The 8440-nt window shown below is 43.4% G+C and overlaps 1 protein-coding gene across 1 annotated transcript in view; it reads left to right on the forward strand.

Moving 5' to 3' along the window:
• The window catches only part of asb3 (ankyrin repeat and SOCS box containing 3), an 84711-nt gene extending 81715 nt beyond the window's left edge, over window positions 1-2996 (forward strand). The window contains exon 11 of the mRNA XM_080200466.1: window positions 2942-2996. The gene's annotated coding sequence lies outside the window, so the exon portion shown is untranslated. The remainder of the gene's footprint in view (window positions 1-2941) is intronic.
• The last annotated feature ends 5444 nt before the right edge of the window (window positions 2997-8440 follow it).

Consider the following 8440-nt stretch of genomic DNA (forward strand, 5'->3'; position numbering starts at 1 on the left):
GCTGCACCAATATTTGATACTCAGAGAGCATTTTTTCTTAGGAGGAGATTCAATGAGGTCCAAAACTCTGGGTTCACCAGTTGAGTTATGGATGCCAACTGGTGTTCTGGTCAGCGTGCTCCTCCTATTATCAGGTCAGCACCTTTGCTCTCATTTAATTGTGCTGTGTATTTCCCCTACTAAATCCTCCTGTGGTTCTCTTTCTCTCTCAATCTGCCATGGTAAATGTCTGACTTAGTGCATGGGAAGGGAATAGTATGTGCTGCAAAGTATACAACCAGATGTACAAGAACAACTTGTATTTATGTAATACCTTTAACTTAAAATATCCCATGATGTTTCACAGAAGCATTATAAATGAAAATTTGACTTGGAATCTTAAAAGAGATATTACAGCAGGTGACCATAAGTTTTTCCAAAGAGGTAAGGTGTATCTAATAAGAAAAGAGAGGTTGAGGAGCAAAGAGGTTCAGGAGGGAATTCGGGAGCTAAGGGTGTTGGCAGCTGAAACATGGCTGCCACTAGTGGAATGATTAAAACCAGAGATGCTCGCGAAGCAGATATCTGAGAAATTTGTGAGACCAGAGAAGATTAAAGTGATATGGAGCAATTTAAAATCAAGGATGAGAATTCTGAAATTGAGGAGTGTGCTGTTGATATGTTTCTGCAGAATGTTGTACGGTTCAGTTTTTTTCTACAGAGTTGGTATGTTTGGAAGGGATACAGCTCAGATACTGAGAAAGCAGGATGTTTATTCATTTTAGCCATGTAATGTTTATTTAGCAGAAAGCTTAATCCACTCTTGTTTACAAAAGAAAATGTCCCCTGGATTTATTTTAGTTTTAAAAGAATGGAAGGTGTTGTTTAACTTCCCTTCCCTCCACCCAACCTCTCTTCCCTCCACCCAACCTCTCTTCCCTCCACCCAACCTCTCTTCCCTCCACCCAACCTCTCTTCCCTCCACCCAACCTCTCTTCCCTCCACCCAACCTCTCTTCCCTCCACCCAACCTCTCTTCCCTCCACCCAACCTCTCTTCCCTCCACCCAACCTCTCTTCCCTCCACCCAACCTCTCTTCCCTCCACCCAACCTCTCTTCCCTCCACCCAACCTCTCTTCCCTCCACCCAACCTCTCTTCCCTCCACCCAACCTCTCTTCCCTCCACCCAACCTCTCTTCCCTCCACCCAACCTCTCTTCCCTCCACCCAACCTCCTTTCCCTCTACCCAACCTCCCTTTCCTCCACCCAACCTCCTTGCACAGAAACATCACCCTCTGCCCATCTTCCCTTCCTTCCACCCAAACGCCATTCCTCCACCCAATTCCCTTTCTTCCACCCAAGCACCAAACTTTTACCCACTTCCTTGTGCCACAGAGCTCAATATGTAGCTGCAACTACACAAAGCCCATTGGTCAATGTCATATTTAAATGATTGTGAACTGGATGCCATGACGTTCTCGTGCGTCACTAACTTTATCTGGAGGATAGGACTTTGTTTCACGTTAATGATTCTTCATAGTGTTAACATATTACAAATATGAATGCACCACAGTGAGGTTCGATGTTGTAAACAAGCCACTCACTTTATCTCTATATCTCACCAAATTCAGTCAACCCACACATCATGCTTCCCTTTCTTAGGAACTCCACATGACCAGCCCATGTTGCATCTCCATGTCCCAACAGGGGGTTGATAGGAATGGAATTTTGTACACGATCCAATATGCCAGTTTGCAGGCATCATTCATCCCTGGGCCATTCTTCCAAAGGTGGGATGGGGTATGGCAGATCCAAATAAAAGCAGGCCTCCAGCAAGAATGGTAATTCTCAAGGTTACTCGCTAACAGCAGGCTTGCCGTTTGTATTCTGAAATGTATGAAGTTGGAATATGAAGATATAGCGTGTGTAACATTGAATTTGCTTTTGCTATCTGCATAGTGATATTTCTCTTCCTTTCTGTTTTTACCACTACATATCATGGACAGTTTTCCCAATAAAGCTGTCCCAGATGGAATATAATTTCCAGAATATAGTATCACTTTCCAAATATTATGGTAATCAAATACTTAAAACAATACGGCTCACTGGAACCATTTGCTCTGAGAACCCTGCCCACTATTAAATCAGCTATCTAGCAAAGAGAAGCAGTGAAAAAAATGTAATTTCATAAGCTTTATTCTTCCTTTCAATTTTTACACCAGTTATGAAATGGAGACAGATTCCCCCAAAATCAAATCCAGTTCTGCTGTGCCTTTTAGCTGTTTGAACAGGCCACGAAGGAATTATTCTAATTGCCATTAACATTTCTTGGGGAATGAAGGTTGAAGTTAAGGATCAAATTGGTGAAATTTAAGGTCTTGAAGTAAATCAAATTTTCCTTGTCTGCCGCAGGAGGAAGGCACTTCCTTAATAACACCCCTGACCTTCCTTCACAAGTCAACTTTGCCCATTATAATGCACAATTATACAGCTGATTGGTACCCATGAGTTAATCCTTTGGGAGCTGTGTACCCCAAACATTGAACTCAATGGGTTGCACTCATCTCTTGATAAGAAAGAGGCGACACGGGTTTAGCCCCCAATACAAGGGGCAAAGGCTTATAGAGCTGAGTGGGCAGCCCTGAAACAAGAATCATTGTGGCAGTGATTTAACTTTTTCCACCCGCTTTCTGGGAAGACAGCATACTGGTCAAGTCAATGTACATGTGTCTTTGCCCTCACTGTTGGTGGATTCACTAAGGCTATCCACAGTAGATGCCCATCTGCCATGCGGAGTTGGGGGAGACTTGTGTGGAAACATGGCCATTGCAGGGGAGAGTGTAGCTCATTGGTGCTCATGTAGGAGAATGTGCATGGGTGGATATCTCATGTCTTGGTAGCGCAATGAGTCAGGGCATTGACAGGACTCCTCATTGCTCACAGATCTGTTTCCTCCTTTTCAGTTCTTGGAACGTGAGGATGATGGAACCAGTGGAGTTGGCTGGCCTTTTGATCACAGTGGAAGAGGGGAGAGAGCATCAACATGCAGCTGCATGTGATCCGGACCAGCAACCCGCAGAGGAGGGGCAATATCTGTCTGCTGGTTAAAAAAAATCCTCGACAGACATTGTTCAATTCAACAAACCAAAGGGCAGATGACATGACCCCCCTGAACATCTTGGCAAATAAATGTGCGTTTCGAACTTTCTCTAATGAACTAATCAGGGATCCAATAGTTTGTGGAATTCCCTGCATTTCAGTCCACAGAACATCCAATATTACAATCATTAGTATCTGCATGTTGAAGGAATGATCAGGAAAAAAAAGCAGAGATTTTAGGTAGGAAACAGAAGTATTCGCAGTACAGGGTGCACCCTGCTGCAACTGCAGTGGCCGGCACCTTCAAAACAGAAGTTTGTTTTTCCTATGGTAAAAGATATAACAAATGTGGAAAATGAAATCACCTTGCTAAATGCTGCAGAATGAAACCAGAGCAGCCTTCCTCTGCCACCAACAACATGGAGCTGGTCGATTTTCAATGGGTAGGAGTGTCAGCAAAGTGAAGGAACTGGAGCTTAGCTAAAACGATGAAGCTACAGAGCCTCCAACAACAATCTATTGCAAGAGTGTCGACAGTGTCAAAGAAAGATTGATACTCAAGCAAAATGTAATGCTTTGCCCAGCTAAAGTTATGGGATCTAAACCCAAATGCAGCACCCCATGGGTGCCCAGCACCCAGGAGCATCTTGTGACTTATGGTGCACATTGCATATCCATCCATACTGAAGGTGTGGCCACTCTCCACAACACGTGGGGCAAGTTTAAATTTCATATAGTTGACCATAAAATAAAGTCACTATTAGGACTTTGGGACAGCTTTACACTGGGGCTGCTTCCACTGGTACATGCTTCACAAAACCAGTCCCCAGAAATGACAAGGTATAAAGACCTCTTCAACTGTGTCACCATTTGTGAGCTAACTATTATTGCACGAGACGCGATGACTCAGAACCACCAATAATTTGTGCTCTGAGAAGAGTACCAATAGCCATGAAGCAGAAAGTAGCCACTGAGCTGAAGATAACATCACAGAATGGCTTACAGTATTGGTGGTTGCACTAAAGAAAGATGGCATGGTCAAGATATGTATCAAGACATCCTGGTTTGAGTTGTACTATGCGAGAACATGATGCATGTCTTTGTCTTGTGCTTCAGGATCATTGAAGCAAAGCTTAAACCTGTGAAATGCAGATTCAGGGTCAACCAGTGTTCCTTACATGGGCCATTTACTCACAGCCAATGGTGTAAAGCCAGATCTGGACAAGATATTGTGACCGATGGCCATTCTTGTGGAGAAGCACGCCCTACAGCACGGTCTGACAAATTATCTTTCATAGTTCATTCCATGTTGTAGTGAGGTCATTGGATCACCTTGTTAACTTCTCCATCAGAATGTTGAATGGTGCTGGCAACAGCACCACACATCAGTCTTCAAACAGATATTCGCTACTTCACTGGTGCTACAACGTTTTGACCATCTGTACTTCCATCCCAGCACTGATTAAGCCCAGTCTGCATCCAGAATGGCAGACCAATAGCCTTTGTCACAAGGGTCCTCACTGACACTGAGACTCGCTATGCACAAATTGAAAAGGAACTCCTTGCCAGCCTTTGCCAGTCAGAAATGTCATGACTTCATGTATGGTCATCTTGCAGCAGTTAAAACTGATCAGTTTATAAAAGCGTTCCCACACTGCATTTGCTGCAATATTTGATGCTACAGCTGCAACGGTACAATCTCAGTGTTGTTGACAAAGGTAGGAAGGAACTGTACTTGACTGATGCCCTCTCCAGAACCTTCGTTCCCACTACAGGTCAGGCAGATTGTGAGGAAGACATAGATATCATGGACGTGTTGTCTTCTTGTAGAATCCAGCAACTCAAAAATGTCTTACAGGCAGACATCACACGAGGTCAATTGCATAATGTCATCATGAGAGGTTGGCCAGAATCCTCAAGGGAGGTTCCCCATGAGCTCCCGACATTCTTTGCCATCAGAGATAAACTGTACAGGATGAACTAATACTGTATGGCTGGCAATTCGTCATCCCCACCATGTGTGGCATGGTGGCACAGTGGTTAGCACTGCTGCCTCTCAGCACCAGGGTTTAATTCCATCCTTGGGCAATTGTCCGTGTGGAGTTTGCACATTCTTCCGATATCTGCATGGGTTCCTCTGGATGCCCCGGTTTCCTCCCACAGTCCAAAGATGTGCAAGTTAGCTGGCTAAGCAATCGTAAATGCACAGGGTTACAGAGATGGCGGAGGTGAGGGGGAGTGGGTGGAGATGGGGCCGAGGTAAGATGCTCTTTTGGAGAGTTGGTGTAGATTTGATGGGCTGAATGGCCTTTTTCTGCACTGTAGGAATTCTATGGTTTCACTGCCCGCCAGGGGTACTCCACTGGGGGCACCCTAGTTTGGCAGCAACCAGATACAGGGCCAAAGAATCGCTCTACTGGCCCTCCATGTACAGAAACAAGGATAGGGAAACCTCCAGATGTGCATCATACAATGCACTTAAGTCACATCAAGCAAATTTACATGAGGCCCCAGACCTACTATGGCCATTCACAGCAGCGAACATACTAGAGTGGAATACTGAACAACATTTAGTCTTAATCGATTTGTATTCCAGATGGTTTGAACTCAGTGGCCCACCAAAGGTGACAAGTAAAACAGTAATCATCAAGCTTAAGAAACGCTTTGCTACACATGGCATCCCTCAGAGACTCATGACAGGCAATGTTCACCAATTTGTCTCTACTGAATTTTGTAACTTTGTATGCATATGGAACTTTGAGCATATCATGAGCAGTCTGCTTTTTACACAGTCAAATGGTTCGGTGGAATAGACACTTTGCTCAGTCATGCATTTTCTAGAGAAATGTGCATGGGATCACACAGACTACTACGCTGCACTCATCAGCCTGAAAAATTAACCTCGACAGGGCCTGCCTTTATCAGCACATGATTCTTTTCCAAGTGTACCTGGACCAGGATTCTACTACTAAGGTTCTGCTGCAACCTGAACTTGAAACCAACATGGTGCCCTCCTGCAATGCAGATTGAGAAGCAAAATGCGTAACGCTCAAGGTGCTCACAGACTCAGCCCTCTAACTCTTGTTCAAATGGTCAGGATCCAGACTGCATGTGGCCAGAATCGGTTGGCAGTGGTACAGAGCCATGCCCTGTAACTCAAATGGAGTAGCCTACAGGCACCGGAACCAGCACCAACAGTTAATACAACACTCCAGCTATCAGCCCTACGATGCAGGCCCCCTGCACCAGTGGACATGCAGACTTCTGTAGAGGCCACTGCAGTAACCCTGCACCCACTGAGCATCAGACAGAAATGCTCCAGGTTGTCCACACTAAGGACACCAGTCTGAGAAAGACCACAACACCACCAACTAGCATAGCCAAATGATCACGGCACCTGAGCAAACTGAACATTACCACCTAGCCAAGAACTGGCTTTCCAGTCTCGTCTTTCAACAATGAAAATTGGGGCAGTGTGGGGGAGGAAAGATGTGATGAGCTATGAACCAGCTGCAACAGCTTAATCAGTGCTTGGCTGTAAGTAAATAGTATATATCGTTAGCCTGTTTAACTTGTATGTTACAGAATGGTCTGTACGTAGTTTCCGATTGTGCCCACTGTTTCATCTCCCACTGGTTGTTCCAACTAAAGGGGGAAGATTTAAACCAAGTGGCCATGTGATGATGTGGCTACAAAACAGGTCACGTGTGGGTTGAGTACAAACATGAAATAGCTGCTGAGCTGGTGAATAAACTACTGTTTGTTATCTGTCCTTGTTGTGAGTGCTTCAGGAATGCAACACATTTACACACTTGTTTAGGAAATTTAGGCTGCAATGTCTCTTTAAGTTTTAAATCAAACTTGTTTTTCTGTCTGTATTACTGTGGGTTCCATTATATTGATATTTTCAAACTGCAATTCTAACAACATCTTGGAAAAATGCTTTGTGAGTCCAGTCTGTTTTACGAATGAAACAGGTTTTGTCTACTTTCCAGGCAGGAGTTTCCGTGTGCTCTGATCTCAGACACATGATGCATTTCAAAATTCTTATATCTTATGAGTACTTTCAAGGTATAAATACAGTGTATTGAATAATGAAAATTTGCTAATGTAAATATCAAATAATACTTGCATTTCCATGGAGAATAAAACTAAAAAAAAAGTTGCAGTTCCTCTTTCATACAAATGACATTGTCCCTTATAAACAAATGCTATAGATTTAAAACTAAGGGTTGGGTATGAGGGATGCTTTTGTAATACACTTCTATTTTGAAGGAAAATTATTCTTTTTGCTTCAATTTTTTATGCAGTTACGTATGGGAATTCTTTCAGTTTATTCTTGATTGTGTGCTTTCACATTCAAATTTCATAAACATTTAATGCAACCTAAGGCCACAGTACATGTCTGCACTGTCAATTTATCACATTATAAGAGAATCAATATAAATATATGAAGGATTTCAGCAAAATCTGCAGGGAGCTTTATTCGTTCTGCAGGATATTGTGCCCATATTGTTGCTGTCAGAATCCCATAAATATACTTTTTGTTTTGTAAGCTAAAAAACAAAGACATGCGGGGATTTCAGATTCAGCACCGCCGGTTTAGGGAGATAGCAAATCAACCCACTCTTTGTTGCCTTACTGCCTGCTAGATTGCTAATTTTGAATTTTTGATGGTGCGCATTAATTAACAGAAAAGTCTAGATTGCATTACAGATTAAAACCAAGGTCCGTTTGCTGCTCTTTTTATATTCCCTCGAATTCTTTACGGCATTCAGTCACCAAAATCAATCAATTGTGTCTTCAGGTTTCTGGCCTAGTCCTGTGCTCGGAATTATAAACAGAGCGGGCAATTTTTTTGCCTGCCAATCACTTTGATATTTCAGTTTGAGTTGGTCAGCAGCAATTTGAAAGCCTTCAGAAATAAATCTTTGCCCAGTTTTCCCTGAGGTTTGCTACCCCCTCCTATTGAAATTTTTGGCTGGGGATTGAAGTAGGCAGTTAAGTGGTTCTATATGAAACAGGCACCAGCTATTTTAAATCAGTATCTCGGAATTCCAGAGCTAATGGGAGTGAGCCTTTCAATTATTAATGTCCAGCAGCTACTGAGTCAATAAACAGAGAATGATCCCCACTCCAGGCAGCTTGGCGGGTGCAGCCTGTAATGTGGTCCGTAAATATTGGGTTGATAGCCAATTAGATACTTGAGTGAGGATGTCTCTGTGGCTACGATCCCATCTTTGAGTCAGTGTTGCGTTTCAGGTCCAGTCATGACAGTTGGAGATCAGACTGGACACTGGATCGATGCCCGTTGGGGTACTTGGATACTCCACACCGTGTCACCATCATAAAGGGAGGTAGGG

Source organism: Carcharhinus amblyrhynchos, chromosome 12 (assembly GCF_965287045.1).
Source record: "Carcharhinus amblyrhynchos chromosome 12, sCarAmb.v2.hapA, whole genome shotgun sequence".
In the NCBI taxonomy this organism is placed as follows: domain Eukaryota; kingdom Metazoa; phylum Chordata; class Chondrichthyes; order Carcharhiniformes; family Carcharhinidae; genus Carcharhinus; species Carcharhinus amblyrhynchos.